General features: G+C 37.6%; 1 protein-coding gene across 6 annotated transcripts in view; it reads right to left on the minus strand.

Moving 5' to 3' along the window:
• Positions 1 to 20,442, minus strand: part of lrrc4ca (leucine rich repeat containing 4C, genome duplicate a) — a 235,321-nt gene that overhangs the window by 58,505 nt on the left and 156,374 nt on the right. For 2 of the 6 annotated variants that reach the window (XM_059536076.1, XM_059536075.1), the window contains exon 1: positions 8,131 to 9,566. The exons of the other annotated variants lie outside the window; for them this stretch is intronic. The gene's annotated coding sequence lies outside the window, so the exon portion shown is untranslated. Of the gene's footprint in view, positions 1 to 8,130; positions 9,567 to 20,442 lie in introns of those variants that run through there. 6 annotated transcript variants of the gene reach the window in all.

The raw sequence follows: 20,442 nt of genomic DNA on the forward strand, positions 1-20,442 counted from the left end.
CTCACCTCAGTTAAACAGGTGCTTTAGTACCAAAGGAACCAGGTGAGCGGCAATCCGTCACCTCCTCTGCTGCTAGCTTTAACCTTTCAATTTAGCAGCAAAATTAATACGGCCAGTTCCGCACAGCCTTGAACAGATGCCTCACAGGTGCAACCCAGAAAGGGAGACCGTCTCGGGCGCAGTTTTCACACACACATACACGGACACACCTGTAGGGTACATTATTGGTCCACAGGTATGGCTCGTCTCTGCCCAGCTGCAGGCCTCCGCAGAGGTCGACTGACGTCAGCCCGCCGTGACTCCAGTTACAGGCTGATTCAGGTCATTTTCTTTTAGCTGAGCTTGGTTTGGGTTGGGTGGGGGAGTTTACCCCTCATTATTGAGTAATGAGGCCTGCTTTAGCTCTGTTTTTTAAGGACATGCTGCCTTTGCCACAGATCTGAGGACTGAGGCTGACTGGACCAAGGGGTTTTAAACTTTATGATGCCATGGATCGCCAAACATGATTGATCGCCTTCGAATATTAAATATTAGAGAAGATTACAATTTTAGTGTGTAAAGATCCACTTATACTTAGAAAAATACAAATATCATAAATATGTGTACATTGTCTGGAATATATGTACTATTAATTACGATTGGTGTGAAAACCTGTAGAAAAAATATACAAATATCAACTACTTGATAAAACATAATTATGATTAATTTCATGATTTCTGACCCGTCTTAAGAATGAAATCTCAATGTCAAATTCAGTATTAAAAAAAATAAATTAATATATATATATATACATATATATATATATATATATATATATATATATATATATATATATATATATATATTGCCTCATTATTTTTAGTAACTTTTACACTTTTGCTTGTGTTTACGTTTTTTATGAATGAATGAATATTCCCATTCATACTATATACTGTATACACTCACTGGCCACTTTATTAGGTACACCTTGCTAGTACTGGGTTGGACCCACTTTTGCCTTCAGAACTGCCTTAATTCTTCATGGCATAGATTTTGGTCCATATTGACATAATGAAGTTACTGCAGATTTGTCAGCTGCACATCCATGATGTGAATCTCCCGTTTCATCACATCCCAAAAGTGCTTTATTGGATTGAGATCTGGTGACTGTGGAGGCCATTTGAGTAAAGTGAACTCATTATCATGTTCAAGAAACCAGTCTGAGATGATCTGAGCTTTGTGGCATGGTGCATTATCCTGGAGACAAGGCAGGATGGATCCATGCTATCATGTTCTTTACGCCAAATTCTGACCCTACCATCTGAATGTCGCAGCAGAAATCGAGACTCATCAGACCATGCAAAGGATTTTTCCAATCTTGTATTGTGCAATTTTGGTGAGCCTGTGCGAATTGTAGCCTCTGTTTCCTGTTCTTAGCTAACAGGAGTGGCACCTGGTGTGGTTTTCTGCTGCTGTAGCCCATCTGCTTCAGGGTTCAATGTGTTGTGCATTCAGAGATTGTGTTCTGCATATTGGTTGTAACGAGTGGCTATTTGAGTTACTGTTACCTTTCTATCATCTCTAACCAGTCTGCCCATTCTCCTCTGACATCAACAAGGCATTTTCGTCCACACAACTGCCGCTCACTGGATATTTTCTGTTTTTCTGACCACTCTCTGTAAACTCTAGAGATGGTTGTGCGTGAAAATCCCAGTAGATCAGCAGTTTTTGAAATACTCAGACCTGGCCGCCTGGCACCAACAACCATTCCACGTTCAAAGTCACTTAAATCCCCTTTCTTCCCCATTCTGATGCTTGGTTTGAACTTCAGCAAGTCGTCTTCACCACATCTAGATTCCTAAATGCTTCAGCTGCCATGTGATTGGCTGATTAGCAATTTGTGTTAAGTATGTATATATATAAATATATATATACATCTATATATATATATATTATACATATATATATATATATATATATATATATATATATATATATATATATATATATATATATATATATTAGTTTTGCCAATAGTAGCCAGGTTGTGTGGATGGGGGTAGCAGAGTCTATCCAGCACATCAAGATGGCCGTTTTATGATGTCGGCCAGATTATTCCCGAAAATTGATGCGGCGAGACAGAGCTCTGATTGATTAGGGCATCGAATGGAGAAATGTGCTGCGCTCATCCCATAGGAGGGGCTGTGGACGAGGGACCACTTGAGAAAAAAAACACACACTCATACTTCAAGACACTCAGGTCAAAGAGAAGGAGATTAATGAAAGGTCAAAGTGAGTGTGTGCAAAACGGGCTGGGCTGAAATGTTCATGCTGCAAAAACGTATAGGTACACTTCACCCAAACATAAATATTAAACATTTATACACTCAGATGTCATCCCAAACTTTTTAATTACTTACTTTCTTCTGTGGAAGACTGATTTTCATGCAATTACTTTCAAACTTTACAAGCAACACAAAAACATATAGTCTATAGGTCTCACTCTTCTGAAGTTATATGATTGCTTAGTGAATCATTTAAGTGGAAAATTACTGAAAATATTAGGACAGTGTTTATGGTGGTTTAGCATTTATTTGGAAGCTTGAAGGTTTTAGTACATGTAAGCCCATGTCGCGATGACTTATTGGTGAATGAATCATTATTTTGAGTCTGATCTTTTCAGTGAATCATTCGATCCATTTAAATGATTCATTCACAAATCACACTGATCTGGACTCAGATCTGGTTCAGTTTTTGTCTGTTCCTCACACAAAGCTATCGTCTAACCTCAGAAGACATGGAATATAGACATCAAATGATTGTTTAAAAGCCCCAAGATGTATTATTGAGTTATATATTGTCATACAGTCTCTCTGAAGCAAGGTCGACTGGCCCATTTGCTCACACCAGTGCAGTGAATACAAAACACACAGCATTTGCTGACGACTGAATTCTGACATAGAAAAAAAACAACTTGCTTTAAGAAAGAAAAAAAAGACAAAAACATCAATTCAATGTCATCCTCGCCGCAACTCCAGCCCATCAATCAATATGCACTACCTACATAACCTCCCGTACACGGCCTTGTAGTTTCACTCTCAGGAAAGAAATCTCTATGCTGTGACATGGAAGATTTAGACAATGGAGACTGAGATTGCACGCCAATCCGGGTTCTCTCACCGTTTAATCTGCCTTTCACACTAAACCAAATCCCCCTGGTAGAAATTGTACCTCAGGATGCAAAAAAAAAATTGACAGACTGTTAGCTTTTATTGATAGCAGTCTCCAGCAGTTTAAGAAATGAATACTAATTCACGCCCAAGCTGGGTTTTACACAAGCTAATCTGCCTTATTTCAAAGTGTTTATTATGTATAGAAATGGCTGTGAATTGCAGAATTGACGGATAAAGCTTGGGAATCACATGGTATTGGAGAAATACCGTACATATTATGGACTGGAAAATTCAAGAACTGGCTTCCTTTCAGTCTGATTTTGGTCACAAAACAAAGGAAGTTAAGTTGATTTGAATTCTGAACTGGAATGCTAGGAAGATGCATTTATTGAAGTATAGTTCGAAGAAATCAAACACTGATAATGCATTCTGGAAAATTAAGTGCTATTCCTCCCTTGAAAACAAAAGTTAATATGATAAATACCATGCTATGGTTCAAATATTTGAAGTCTTGATTAGGAGATAAATGAAAATGAAAGATTTTAGCAGTGACACAAATTGAAAAAAGTAACGTATGATTAAATAAAAGTAGCACTTATAACTTATAAAATTAAGCTTTAATTCAAACTATTGAGTTTAACTGCATTCAAATTCAATTCAGATTTAAGAATCCAAACTGCATTTTCAATTCAGTTCCGAATGGTGCACAATCCTAGTACACATAATGTATATTACATCTCTAGTGCTTTATGTATTAATTTATTTATTGCTTGAGTTATGTTAATCTTCCTACAAAGGAGGTTCTCGATGGAAAAGGACAAAGAGAGACGTGATTTATATCTTAGGGAAGTGGCTTTATTTGAACTGAAGCTCACTTTGTAGAAGCCACCCAAGAGACTCATGGGATATTACGACTATCACAATCGAACAGTAAAATAAACAAGCCCTGAGTTGCGTGCACTTCCAGATATCCATCAGTACACCCCATAAATACTACTGATATGAAACCCAGATTTCTTTTCGGGCTTGAAAAACAATGTCATTCATCAATTACGAGACATCGAAGACAACATAACCCATTTTAATAAATCTCAAAAATCTCATCCGAAGGCAATTCCACAAATCATTTAAGATGCAAATCTTATTGCTGGACAATGAATGTATTGACAACTGCATTTTATGACCGAACTGAAGAAAAAAAAAAAATCAATAAATGGACTTTCTGTCTTTCCCATGCAGGGCTGAGCGAGTAGAAAAGTTTTTAAGATGTACGGAGTAAGGAATGAAGCATCTCCGCGGAAACATAAATCACGCTGCATCATTCACCAACAAACAAATGTCATCTCTCCACCCAACCCGGCAGCTTCATCATGCTAAAGCTTCTGACAGCAAAGGAACATAAAATGAGCGGCCCAATTCGTCTCCCCAAGGCAACATCACTCCATCATTCCTCTTCTTCTTTTCCCCCCTTCCAACGAATGCCTGGAAGAGAGCAAATATAAAAAAAAATCCTTTGTTCACCTCAGGGAATAGGGGCAGGTGCTTGAAGGTGCGAATGCGATGAAGGCTTTGTTTCTATTCGGTTGTTAACAAGACAAACGTTGATGCTGTTTACGGCAACTTACTCTTCTTACTTCCTGTGTCATTATTTGGTTTGACATTCTGGATCCGGAATAATCTAAATATAGTTCTACATGTTTCATGAATTCATTTTCATTTGCAACCTCATTTCTCCAATTCAAGAACAGATTTGTACACATATACATATACATATATACATATATATATATATATATATATATATATATATATATATATATATATATATATATATATATATATATATATATATATATATATATATATATATATATATGAAAAATGAAGTTGCTATAACTCAGACATACAATGTCCAATCTGCCCCAAACTTAACATGTTTGATGAGACTCCTGAACAGATGAGAACCTGAACAAATTGACATGCCCATATCTAGTTATAGTCATAGCGCCACCTATTGGCAACAGGAAGTGACATATTTTACACTACCACAAACTACTCCTAGAAATTTTATGACATCAATGTCTTTTTTGTGGTCAGTCTAATCTAAAGACCTGTGTAATGTTAAGTTGTGAAGATCTTGAGTTTTCGTTAAAAGGCGTGTCCATGGCGCTGTGACGAAGTTCGATGTCTCGCCATGGGAATAAAAGATGTTATAACTCAGGCATAAAATCTCCGATCTTCCCCAAACTTCACATGTGTGATAAAAGTCCTGGCCTGAACACATCTGAAAGCCAATATTCAGTCGGGTGTGTCAAAATGACTCGATAGCGCCACCTATACACTTTTAACGGAGTGCACCTCGAGCTATGTTTCACGTACATGTACAAAAATCAGTACACACATGTAACACACCAATACCTACAAAAAAGTATCTTGGTACGAAATCCGAATCCCAACAGGAAGTCGGTTATTTAGAATTTTCTCTGCAAAATTGGTGTTGTTTTTGCCATTTTCAGGGTTTGTACTTTAACGAACTCCTCCTAGAGATTTATTCAGATCAACACCAAACTTGGTCAGTGTAATCTAAAGCCCTTTGCGATGTTAATATATATATATATATATATATATATATATATATATATATATATATATATATATATATATATACACACACACATTATGATGTATGTATTTTGTTTTGCATTCCACAGAGTAAACAGTTACTGGTTTGGAATGAGATAATGGTTTGTCGCAGGCCTCTAAGCGTTGGATCGGGCGTCCAGCCAACAGGAAGCTCTCCCAAAGGGTGACAGAGAGTGGGCGGCCATGCACTGACTACTTTGAAGGGACAAAATGGAGTTTGTCTGACAGATGGATATAATTCATTCATTACACACACACAGCCTCAGATTCATCCACTCAGTTTTCAGAACAATAAAATTACCATGTTGTTCTTCACCTTGTGACCTCAAAACATCAAGCAGTGCAAATGCTTCAGGTTCTTGATATTAACAAGAAAAGGAAAGATGAAAGGAAAGTCTATTGTTGATTCTGAATAAAATCAACTTTGAGAGGAGATTTGGTTTAGAGGAAAAACTGATTTAAAAATGTTCTTCGCAGTATGAGCTAGTGTCTTCAAAACAAGTAAACACAGATTACAGTCAAAAATTGCGCGACTTCTGTTTTAGAGGGCAACCTGGACAGCTCCTTCAGATCACACATTCACAAAGCATAAGCTGTTGGCTGCAGCATCATGTATCACTTCCTTTTAAAACCAATAGGCATCAACTGAGAATGCAAAACATCCCAAACTGGTCTGAATGAAGATGGTTTCCCAGATTACTCTAGCCATCACAAATTAAAAAGTAGAAGACTGACTTCTCTGCCAACGTTTTATTGACTTGTTGCATAGGATAATGAAGTCAAAAACAAAACTGCTTGTACCAGTGATGCAAGCCACAGATAATTGTTTTCCTCGAGTAGATAGGACATTTAATTGTGACTGACAGCTATGACCTTAGAATATGCGGCATGGCTAATCTAGACACGTCTGTTCAAGTCTATCCTCGTATTGTCCTGATGCAGATCCTCCAGTGTAATCCAGTCTTTAATATAGTTGACTTGCACTGTATGGTATGTATGGCTGAAAAAATAATAGCACCTCTAATACTGGGTGTTCATGAGGCAGAGCAGCATAAGGTGTTGGGAAGTAGAGTCTCACAAACAGTAGTGTGGTTCTACTATTTTCTGGCAGGGATTTCAGGACCACGGACAGCAAACTCTGTCAGCCTTGAATCATATAATGTCTATACCACGGCCTGTTCATTAAACCCCACAGATGCTGCTGTAAATGCATACACATATACAAGCTGAAAAAAGTGAACAGTATTTATAGAAATTAAATTTATTATATCTTAATAGCAGCCTTGGTAACAATAGTGACATTAGCAATGACTCAATTAATTGTCTGCATATATATATATATATATATATATATATATATATATATATATATATATATATATATATGTATATATATATATATATATATATATATATATATATATATATATATATGTATATACACACACATATACATACACACACATAGGCAAACTGCATACAAATGAAATGATGTAAAATTAATGTTAAATACTATGGTACAATTTAAGTAAACTTATATTAATCTAAAATATTGTATAAAAAGTTTTTGGAAGTTACAGCTATGAATAGAAACCTTATAATTATTGGAGAAAAAAAGTGTAAATGTATATATATATATATATATATATATGTGTGTGTGTGTGTGTGTGTGTGTGTGTGTGTGTGTGTGTGTGTGTGTGTGTGTGTAAAATATAAAAATAAAGTTTTTCTTAAATATTTTTACGTATATATAATGGGTCTGACCAATCTAAGCAATAGCCTGTATCACTGCCTCGAGCACTAAAACACTCATTTTAAACAAATCTAAACTCATAACCATCCGAATAACAGCTATTTTTTATTCTCGCATAATAAATTGTGTAAGATTATGACGAATTGAATCATACCTAAAAATAGATATATTACATTGACATATTACATTGCGACCGGATGAATGAAGGAACGAATGAAAGAACGATTCAACCGCAAAAATGGAACACTGTGGAGTTGTCAATAGCGCACACATTTATCAAACGCACGCGCGCGCGCATACACACACACACACACACACACACAGAAGAGAGATAAAGACAGTGGAAAAAAGCTTACAGCTAGCGAAAGCACGCCTCAGTGGATATGTGCATGAACATATACTAAACGACTGTTCAAATTACACAAGTGACTGGTTTGTGACCTTCTTAATTACTACAGTTGTATTTTAAGTGCCCTTAGATGTTAAGGACGCAATATGCTTTTAATGGTAACCAGATGCAATAGGTGTCAAAAAGACGTCAAAGTGTCCAGTGATGCAAATATCAAACCACAAATTACTTACTTTCTCAATATGTGACGTTCAAATCGCAGACGTTCCCGTTCGCTTCCAAAGCACCAAAATCCATCCGCAATTATCAAGCAATGAAGCGCGATGCGAATTAAATGTTTTTTTCAGCGTGTACTCTGGGCTATCCAAGCTATCCAAGAGCAGTTTTGCATTCACAAGCTTCTATGAGAAGAAATTCGCTCCTGTATATCCACTCGGTCTTCCTGTCAATGCCATCATATGGACGATTGCCACTAAAACAGATATCTCGATGCTTTCTTGCCCCGCATCGTCAAAATACGATGTATACCAAGTCTTTTTCCTGCTGATAAATCAATTAATTCGTCGTCTCCCTGGTTTTGCGTGTCATTCTTGGCATTCAACAACACTGATTTGGGGTTTCACATTCAGCCAATACGCATCTAGATGGGTTTTATCCCCGAGATGGACCATTCTCTGCATTTCCTTCTTCATTCGAATCTTCAACAGACAATAAACGCAGACCGCTGAGGTTCTTATTCCACAGTCGTGGTTTGAAACGGAACTTTTCTTCCTCCTTTACGCACCCGATCTCTTTAGATTCTACTCACAGCCCAGTGCGGATTTCAAGATGCTTATTTCCTTGAAATGTGATTATGTCCTACGGAATGCATTGAGAGAGGAGGCTCGTGCGTTGGCAAACGCAAGTATTCGTAGCCTATATCAGATCCTATTCAAGACCACCAGGATCATTTTTGGAAAGGGGAAAAAAGGACAAAATCCTCCAAAGTGTCTTTTTTTTGTTGTTTTCAAGGAAAGTGGACGAAAATGCGCCAAAATATGAGTTAAATCCCTTTTTTAGTTAAATGACAGATACATATACTAACCAGTCGTAGTTCCTTTTCAAACGCGTATAAACTTGTCATAGACGAGGTATTCATCAAAAGCTACATCCCACCAGATACTACTCAATACAGTTCAACTCAACTCCGGCAAAAAGCAACGCAGTGACGCGACGAAAATCCATGCGAATGATGCTGCGCTCCGCGCCAAGCCGTGGAATTACGCAGCGCGCGAGAGCCGAACGGAGAACAGCTACAAGTGAGTCACCCGACGAAGAGGAACATGTAAAGAGGTGAGACCCGTCGAATACGTCGAGATCTCGTCGGTGAATGAAGTTCTAGTGTGAAGTAGTGTGGTACTCAATGACGCGCGGCTCTTTCTGGTTATCGGCTCAGTGCGCTCCGCTGGTGACACCAAAAATCTTCTAACACGTATTGATGTAGCCCCCAGCCTAAAGTCATACTCTTCTAACTGTCCTCACTGGCGTCTTCTTGGATGCGTAAAAGTCAATGGCCCAATAATCTTTTTCCATCTTACCAATGATTGGTCGAGTGCAATAACCCTGAAGGCTATAGATTATATGGCGCGCCTTCGGACAGGTCTGTAGCGCCTGTTTGACGCGTGTGAGATTGTATATAGCCTGTGTACTAAGTGTGAGGGTTTGATGCTGCTTCTTCCTGTCTAGTGCAGAAGGGACACGACTGCCATCTACCGGCGCTCCGTCCCCTGTCTAGACGCTGAACTCAGCCGAACGACCACCTGAGCCTTTCAAAAAAAAAAAATTTTCAAACCACAGATCATGAGCACGTTCTGTGACCTGCATATGCCTCCGATGGTTATGAAGTCTGTAATATATGCTATACTTTCTGGAGGACTGTAGTTAAACACACAGACCTCGGATCACATATATTTGTACAGTAAAGAGGCAGTTTAGAGATTGATGAGAATGCACTGTACAGAAAGGAAGACAAATAAAAAATAGTGAAAAAGTTTTCCAAAGTGCCAACCCAAGCATTTTTGACCACTTTAAATAGTGTCAAGCTCTCATAACTCATAAAACAAACAAACACAAAAGTAATTACAGAAATTGTTCAATTGCTCAATCCACTCAGCATGCTCTGCTTATCAGCTCACACACATCCGCTATACAGACGTAAATTTTGAATGTTTAACATTATATTATTTACATATATATGTGTGTGTGGAAATGAATACAAAAAATATTTCCTGAAAGAAAACAAAAACAAAAAAACAACACAAATACGGTCACTCACTGTTGTGCTCTGTTGCTAGTTGGCATACACCCGCTGAGTGCAAGATTAGCCTTGAATATTTTGGTCTGTTTCCCCAAAACAGACAGAATGTCAAATTTAAATGCACATATCCTCTTTTAGAAGCAGATGGCCTCAAAGTGAATAAACTAAAACTCATATGTTGGAAAGAAATGGTTCATCCAAAATTGACAATTTGCTGAGAATGTACTCATCCGTAATCCATCCAAGATTTAGATGAGTTCATTCATCATCACTTGCTCACCAATGGATCCTCTACAGTGCATGGGTGCCATCAGCATGAGTCCAAACAGCTGATAAAAACATTAATACACAAGTATAATCCACACGACTCCAGTCCATCAATTAACATCTTGTAACTAGTTAACAGGTTTTAACTTTAAAGAGTTTAATGTGGCCAAAATATCAAACAGTCCAAAATCATAAAAAAACCTTTCCTCCAGTGGAAAAACTTCATCCTCTATTGTCTTCTCACATCATAATCTACCAACATATTTGTTTAGAAAAGTTTTGGATGGTTTTCACTTTTAAAATGGTGCTTGAGCTATGCATATTTCTCTCCTTTTTCACTGGATAAAAGAATGGATAAAGGACAATTCACGAACTGTTTTCTCATTCCTTTAGCGGAATATGCTTGTCAGCATCTCGTCACATCCTTGCGCTTCACGGGAATCTCATCATTTATCTGTCCGCGTGCACGTCCACCTGCCCATCAAGCGCAGCCAAATCAGCTAAATATGGGTGAAGATCAGCCCCTCCTCTCCTGCTGTCTGATTGAGTCATCCTAATTGTTTGACATTAAAGGGCAGGTGTGCTTCTGTGACTGACAGTCCAGTCTTCAGCGCAGTCTATTCCCACACAAGCTCCAAATAAAGCAAACGCATATGACCCTTAAACACAGGGCCCACTTAACAACAGCTTTCTCAAATGCGTCTCTGAAACATAAATACATTATCTGACAGCTCCGGGTTGACTTATATGCCCACAGCATCGTGATGGTGAGGTAGCCTTGTTATGACAGCCTTATCTAATGGTCCAGATTTAAAGGTTTCATTTTACAGCCCTCCGATGATTCTCCTGCGACCACTACGTTTCACTTAGGATGTTATTTGCTCTGTGGGAACCATCTGAATGACCATAACATCTATCTTAATGCAACCATTCATTTCTCTACAGGGACACCAGAGGAAGAGGTGATTGACGGAACATTTCTATAGCGAAGTGCTTTCAATTTACTCCGAAGCAGGTTGAGCTCAAAAGAGAAGACGCTGAATTAAATTAAAGCAAGGCATTACCTCGCACTGGCTGCAATGTGGACTGTCAATGCTCGTCCTTTATATAGGTACACTTTAGCACAAAACAAGACCTTGGATATGCTGCATCACATAACCACATAAAAGAATGAGTCCAAACAGCTGATAAAACATTACAATAATACACAAGTAATCCACACAACTCCAGTCTATCAATTAACATCTTGTAAAACCAAAAGCTGCATGTTTGTAAGAAAAAAAGGAAAGAACGAAAAAATGCATCATTAAGATGTTTTAACATTAAACAGTTTAATGTGGCCAAAATATCAAACAGTCCAAAAACATAAAAACACTTCCTCCAGTGGAAAAACTCCATCCTCTATTGTCTTCTCACGTCAAAATCAACATATCTGTTTAGTAAAGTTTTGGATGGTTTTCACTTTTAAAATGGTGCTTGATCTATGCGTATTTCTCTCATGATTCAGACAAAACAACTTTTTCACTGGATAAAAGAATATTGTGTTTATAAATGGCTCATATTTAACAGTTTGAAACAAAAAGAACATCTTAAAGCTGGATTTGTTTCTTAGGAACATGCAGCTTTTTACTTCACAAAACGGCAATTGACGGACTAGCGTTGTGTGGATTATTGTGTTGTTTTATCAGCTGTTTTCACTCTCAATCTGATGGCACCCATTCACTGCGGGGAATCTACTGGTGAGCAAGTGATGTAATGCTAAATTTCTCCAAATCTGTTTTGATAAACTCATCTACATCTTGGCTGACCTGAGGTACAGTCAATTGTCAGCAAATGGTGGGTGAACTGTTCCTTTAAGCCTTACTGTCAAACAGTGTTCTTCTCTTTGACTGAGTAAATCCTGATTTGCATGTCAAAAAAGACTGACTTCCAAACTTTTGAGTGAAGATTCATTTGTACAGGAATCGGGCTACATTGGTCATGCTTTTTCTGTTTTAGTCATTGAAAAACTGATTCATAAGAGTCGTTAATTCAGGAATTGGACTAACCAAGTCATGATGTTTGATTCACTAAAAAGAACTGCTCCATAAGAGTCATTTGTTTGGGAATTGGGCTACATGTACACTGGTTGTGCTGTTTGTATTTGAGTCATTAAAAAACTGATTCATAAGAGTCATTTGTTCTGGAATCGGACTACTGGTCATGCAGTATGTGTCCGATTCATTTAAAAGAACTGGCTAATAAGAGACTCATGTTCAAGAACCAGACTTGTGGAGTTGCGGGCTTCTGAATAACAGTTGCTTAAGAGTCAATGTTCACTAGTGGTGTTGCTAAATAGCAATGCAGGAAACGTCTACATTACGAGCATCTCAGTATGTGTTGCGTGTTAATGGAACTAAATATAATTAATCATTTTTATGAAAATAAGGAAAATAACATTTAAAAAAAAAATATATATACATACATTTATATAATACATAAACATTGATGATTTAGTTCTCTCGAGACTGCTGTCATTTACCTCTGTCTATTGTTATCCTTCTTTTTAAAAAGTCACAAAAATGCAGTGCATTTTCTTTTGTCAGTCTATGATTCTACTTTTTAAATGAACCTGTTCTCGGATTTCAACCCTAGTAAAGGGTTTGTTCAATTCCCTAAGCCTAAGCAATAAACTGTACTAATACTGATGCTTGATTCAACAAAGCTAATGATCTAGCAGACGAAAAACAACTCATGGGTGGGTTTATGTGAAGAGGTAACCTCAAAATAAAACACACCCGAGACCTCCAGCAATGCCGCCTGCAAAAACCTTTCTATTTGTGCTGGCTAATGTTGCTGCGTCCTTCAGGAAAAGACCAAATAGTACAGACGACTCTCCATGTGAGAGAATAAATCTTTGTCGCCATTCAGTCCTTACGTCCTCTCTATCTTCTGGGACTTTCCGACTAAGAGGGGGGTCAAACATCACTTCAAAACAATCACTATAAAGCATAACATATCGAGCACAGAGTACGAGGTCAATATCACAGACCCTGCAGAACACCTCATTGTTATTGCCTGACCGATGAAACATCTGCTTGCGCTTTACATGCAGCACACTAATCTTTGTACAAACAGAAAACACAGATACGGTCTAACAGAGTTTGAGGAGGAGAGCACCTGTGTGTCTATCTATCTATCAAAAGTATTAAAACACGCATATGTATAATATAAATGCATGTGATTACTTATTTTACTACTTAAATATAAACCACAGTTTGAGAACCACTGCTGTCTATCCATCTTAAAACACTGACTCCATTCTGCAGAAAAATCTGTGCTTCAAATACATAAAATCTGTTTGTGCCTGTTCATTAGTACTAGCAAGGATTTTTTTTTTTATCATAGTATTCAAGATTCACTGCCATCACAGCTGTGAGATGACACATTACTGATCACAGTTACTAATCTCTCCAAAAAGCCTGACTCACAAAAGCATGTGTCACAAATAATAATTCACCAATTTCCCTAATTAAGATGAGGCTTCTCACACCTCTCACCCCTTGTGTGTGATTTTGGGTTTGGCACAGTCAATAGCCTGCCTGGAAGCAAGGGAGAAAAACGGAACGATAAGAACACCTCAGCGGCATCCATGATATTTGCACCAATTCAGCAAATTTCACAGACTTGCTAATTAGAAGCATTGATGTGTTTGCCATCCTGTTTAATCTCCACTTTGATCCAGTCTAATCTCTCATCATACTCATTATCCAAGGGTTCTTCTGGCCCTGAGGGTCTGCGATCGAAGAGCACACTTTTGATTTTCAGCACGGACTGTCAGCGGACTTCATTTCTTTATTATGGCCCTTCATCAGGGTACATTTGAATAATTAGCAGGCTCCACCTCTTATGGGGTTTTCTGTCGTAGACTGGGGCCACTGGGTGTGAAGAGACTGACAAGGACATTATTGTTTCACCCCAAAATAGGTCATCCTAAAATTCACATTTTGTCATTATTGGAATATAGCACACAGTCTGTATTGACCATCTTCATTGTGTTTCTTTTGGCCAGTTTTGGAGCTAGACAGTCGTCAAAACCTTTCTTATTTGGAAGAGAGTATATATATATTTTTAACGTTGGATTGGATTTTTGGAACGTTTCCAGAAATTTACCAGAAACACCTTTGCAAACCTATTTTAACATTATTATCATTAGGGCCCAAGCACCACGGTGAGAGGACCCTCTTGGAATTGCTCCATTTCTTTTTCTTCTTCTTCATCATCTTCTTCTTCATTCTTCTCCAAAGTGAATCACATTTTTGAGGGCCTAAACATGCTCCAGTCCTCACAAAACTTTGCACACATGTCAGAACTGGCGGAAATGTACATCTGATATTGGTTTCAGAAGTGGGTGTGGCAAAATGGCTCGATAGCACCACCTGTAAAATGTGTGCCTCGAGCTAAATTTTACATACATCCATGAAAATCGGTACACACGTGTAACAGACCATTACTTACAAAAAAGTATCTTTTTAAAAAATTCAAAACCCAACAGGAAGTAATATTTTTGTGCAGTTTTTGCCATTTCCATGCCTCGTACTTTGACAAAACTCCTACAGTTTTAATTGGAATATCTTCAAATTTGGTGAGGGTCATCATAAGACCTATGTGACGTTAACCTGCAAAGATCTTGAGTTTTCGTTAAGGGGCGTGTCCCTGGCGGCCTGACAAAGTTTGATGTTTCGCCATTAAACAGGAAGTTGCTGTAACTCAGGCAAGCGATGTCCGATCTGCCCCAAACTTCACACGTGTGATAGGTGTTCTGTCCTAAACAGACACCCATTCCCAAATTCAGTTATAGTCATAGCGCAATCTGCTAGCAACAGAAAGTGACATGGTTAACACTGTTATGGACTCCTAGGAACATATAAAAAAGCATCAACAAGTGTTAAATAGGCTGGCAACATGCTAGAAACATACTTAAATATGCTAGCAAGCTAGTTTAAAGCATACTATTAATGCAGTGAAACAGGAAGTTACTGTAACTCAGGCATGCAATGTCCAATCTGCCCCAAATTTAACAAGTTTGATAAGAGTCCTGTCCTGAACACACCTACATGCCCATATTTGATTATAGTCATGACGTCATCTACTGGCAACAGGAAGTGACATGTTTAACACTGTTATGCACTCCTAGCAACATAATAGAAAGCATAAACAAGTGTTAAATAGGCTGGCAACATTCTAGAAACATGCTAGAACATGCTATCAAGCAGGTTTTAAAGCATACTATTAATGCAGTGAAACAGAACAACTCGTGCATACAATGTCCAATCTACTTCAAACTTTACAAGTTTCATTCATATTTGCTCATATTTGGTTATAGTTACAGCGCCACCTGCTGCCAACAGGAAGTAACATGTTTTACACTGTTATGCACTATTAGCAAAAGTAAAATATGCCATTGTGTGCTAAACATGCTAGAAATATTCTAAAACATGCTAGCAACACTTACTAAGTGCTAAAGCATGCTATTAATACTATGAAACAGGAAGTTGTTGTAACTCATGCATAGAATGCCCAATCTACCTCAAACGTCACACGTTTTATAAGAGTCCTGGCCTGAACACATATAAAGGCCAATTTTCAATTATAATTATAGCGCCACCTGCTGGCACCAATAAATATCTTGTTTCACACTAACTTAAACATGCAATGTCTGATCTGCCTTAAACTTCACATGTTTGCTAAGAGTCCTGGGCTTAACAGATCTTAAGGCCAATATTTCAGTTATAATCATACCGCCACCTGTTGGCAGCAGGAAATGACTTGTTTTAAACTAACTTAAACATGCAATGTCCAATCTGCCCCAAACTTCACATGTTTGGTAAGAGTCCTGGGCTAAAGACATCTACATGCCAATATCCAGTTATTATCATAGCGTCACCTGTTGGCAGCAGGAAATTTGGCACAAATATTTACCATTTTATAAGCATATTTCCTAATGTTCGCTGTTCTGCTATGGCCACCAGATGGCGGTGAGCCCCGATGCGAGGGCCCTTTCATCGCTGTTTGCAGCTTTAATTATTATTATTATTATTATTATATATTTCAACATCTACAACCTTAAAATGACTGTAAAATAGCTCAAATAATATACAGTACACCAGAAACAGAACATTTAATGTAAATGCTTTTTATTAAAATTATAAAAAAAATTCTAAATTCTGCTTCTTTCACCAGAAATACACTTAATTTAGTTTCATTATAAATGCCTCACAATACTTTTTATTTATTATATCTATTAATTAAATTAAATGTTTTATATTTATATTTATATAGGGCTGGGCAAGTTAATGCGTTATTATCGCGTTAATGCATTAATTAACAGTCTATTATTTTATTGTGCATTAACGTGGTTATTATTATCATTAATATTATTATTTTGAAAATCCGTTACTCACTGGTTCTGAATACACATACAGATAAACCGTGGGTCACAGGATGGTTGGGATGTTGATCAGTACTGCCTTGGGATGGGTGTCATCACACGTCTCAACCAATGAGAGCATTTGAGGTGGGCCAAAGACAAGCCTAAGAATGCTCCTGATAAAATTATTTAGGCTAAACATCAACCACTGGACACAAGCAGCGTACACTATTCTGTGTCGGTGTCAGTGTGGTGCACTGATGCGCTGTTTTCATTCAAATCAAAGCGTAAATACACATAGAAAATGTATCATTGTGTCGCAGCTGACACAGAATAGCGTACACTGCTTGCGTCCAGTGGATATTCTCCAAAATGGCTCTATGGTGATGCAGAGAAACACAGAGGAAACAAATTGTTGAATAAAGTCATTATTTTTGTTATTCTTGTCACTTCATAATGTTATGGTAGAACCACTTATGGCAGATGGACTATTCTGATGATGCTTTTCATACTTTTCTGGACCTTGACAGTTTAATTTACATGGCAGTCAATGGGACAGTCACAAGTCTACTGGTTTTCAACCAAAATATCTCAAATTATGTTCTGAAGAAGAAACAAAGCTTTTACAGGGTTGGAACAACATGGGGGTAAGTGATTAATGACAAAATTTTCATATTGGGAAGGAGTAACCCTTTAAGTAGTTTTAAACTTTAAAATATCCCTTTAAGATTCTTCAAAATAAATAGCTACGGTTATTTTCAGCCCAAGTTATTAAAACATTAAATTAAATCAGCACATTAAAACAGCACATCTATGTACAGATGTGGAGAGGGAAGACTCTGCTTCAGCATTAAAGGTTCTCTCCTGCTGGGCGATGACATTCTAAGTTGCATCTTAATTAGTGTTATGAACCTGCACAGTAGTACACAAAGCAGATAAATGAAAGCCAACACAACATGCCTCTTTGAATATTGTCACTGCTAAGGATCTTGAGTATGAAGGAGGGCTTTTTTTTCTACTTTAGTAAGGAGTAGGTGCGTAAAGCCAGTCGTTTTCTGCCAAGGAAAAACACATAATGCACTAAAAGAGCTTCCAGGCATATTTTAAAGTGCCTAATGGTTGCATATCACTGTTTACTACTGCCTGTTTATGGAATAAATAACTGCAAATACAGGCACACTGTGCATTTTAAAGGCTGGCGAATGGAAACATGGAGAGAAAAACAATTAAATGTTTCCCACTCTTGCAAATTTAGAAGTGTCTTTTCAAAATCCTGAAGATGAATAGAAATCAAACATTCAGTTTTAATGGTGTAAATCTCAATAGCTTTAGATTGGACCAAAAATAGCATTTACTCAAACAGTAAAGCGTCCAATTTAAACTGGACTTGACTATTCACTCAACCTTAAATCCATTTTTTAAATCTGGGAGCTGATTTTGACAGCATATTGATATATATTGTGTAAACTGCAATTGATGCAGCCAGCAATTTGTTATCTTCACATGCAAGCTGTATCTTGAGGGAGGGAGCTGGCTGAGCTCGAAAACATGTCATTTTTTAATGTTAAAGGCATTACAGGAAACAGCAGGGTGTGGGAGGTGAAAGAACATGATGAAAGGGTCAAAGGTCACGATAAATGATTGAACATTTATTATGGTTCTTCCATTTTGTTTTATTTGGAAAGACACCTACAAATCATGGAGCGTGACCCTTGATCGTCCCCATGATCTCAAATACCATCAAGTCTATTTTTTCTGTGTTTGGGTTACCAGGGTTGTGGTTTCCAGCAATTGTGAAAGCGAAGTACGGATGAAGTACAGAGTTTAATAAAACAGACCACAGTGAACAATAATTGCAGTCTTGGACAATTCAATTCATTTATTCTTCAGTGGATGATATCTAATAGTTATTTTCCCTGGTAAAACACTTTGGTGATAGAGAAATAAAACAAGCTTCTGCCTAATGCTCATGTTGTCTGGGGTTAGTCATAATAGCTATTCATCTGCAGACAGTAATTACACCTTGTAGATTTTTATTTTTCTAAAAGCATGTATTTTACTGATCAATAATGTGAGTTTTAGTCTATTTGAAAAACAAGGGTTTATTTTGTGTGTAATTGCATGGGTTATATGGATAAAATACATAAACAACATATATAAATAACATATATAAATAATAAAAAATAAATCCATTGATTAGTTATTGTAATTAATGTATATTATTATTATAAGCAGTAGTAGTAGTATCCTTCAAACACATGCATACACACAGTAATTATTCATTCATGGGTACAACATGACTTAGAAGTCCTCTTCACTATTCCTAACGTTTCACAGATTTGGGAGCTAGTTTTAGTTCTAAAACTCTTTGTGAAATACTCTTAGAGCTTAGGAGTCTTACATTTAGGACTGACATGCCCATTATTTTTAAGGTTTTCTCCTTAATCTGCGATTTATGAGCTACTTTTAGCCTTAAGATATTTTATGAATACGGGCCCTGAATGGCAGCATTGGTTTTCAGCGTGAATGCTGAGAAAGAACACGCATCTAATCTGCGACTGACTGTACAAATAGATTTGACAAGAAATCTGACGCATAGACAGACTGCCGAAAGCTACAGAAAAGAAAAGCAAATGAATCCCTGCAATTCAAAGAAACAAATGGACTCCAGGCAGCAAAACATGGATTTGCAGTTATCACTTTATGTGATATGTTGGATTTTGCAGTAATACTATACCCTATATATTGTATTGTTTTATATCGTTCCGAATATATCATTCGTAGTTCCAAAACGTAATTTTAAAGATGGTAATGGAGGATTGAGCCGTTGATAGCATTCTAATGCTGTTATTACTGAAGTTATTAGAAAGAGAGCTAGAAAGACAGAAACACACAGAGAAAGAAAGAGAGAGAGAGAGAGAGAGAGAGAGAAAGAGTGAGCGTTATTCCCTAAAATAATTGCACACCTCAGAATATTCGTCAGCCAAATAGATTCTCACACTGATATAGTGATCACCTGGATTCCGACCAACCTATTTTTGTATTAACTTGTATTTACAAAAGGCAAATTTGCTTTATGTATTTCCTCTTTGTCAAAATCAGACATATAGATGTCAGGAAGTACGATTCCTGGCTGCATGACGAGATCCATGGACCAATGGATCTTTGGTAAATTGTAAGGAACACTAGATCGAGTTAAGCAACCTTTAGTTTAACCTGATTATCGCAGCTTCCCTATTAAATCCAGTCATGCAGCTGGCACTTTTGCCACTCAGTCCGGCTGAGGGGGCGTGTTCCGGCAGGAAAGTGACATCGGTGCATACCCTCTATAGTGAAAGTCACAGTGAAAATGAAGTGACATGTGGCTAAGTATGGTGACCCATACAGTGAATTAGTGTGTTTATCCCTGCAGTGGGCAGCCATTTTTTGCTGTGGCATCCGGGCAGCAGTTGGGGGTTCAGTGCCTTGCTCAAAGGCACCTCAGTCACGGTACTGAAGGTGGGAGAGAGTGCTGTACATTCACCCCCCACCTACAATCCCTGCCGGCATGAGACTAGAACCCAAAACCTTTGG

This window comes from Carassius carassius, chromosome 43 (genome assembly GCF_963082965.1).
Source record: "Carassius carassius chromosome 43, fCarCar2.1, whole genome shotgun sequence".
Taxonomy (NCBI): Eukaryota; Metazoa; Chordata; class Actinopteri; order Cypriniformes; family Cyprinidae; genus Carassius; species Carassius carassius.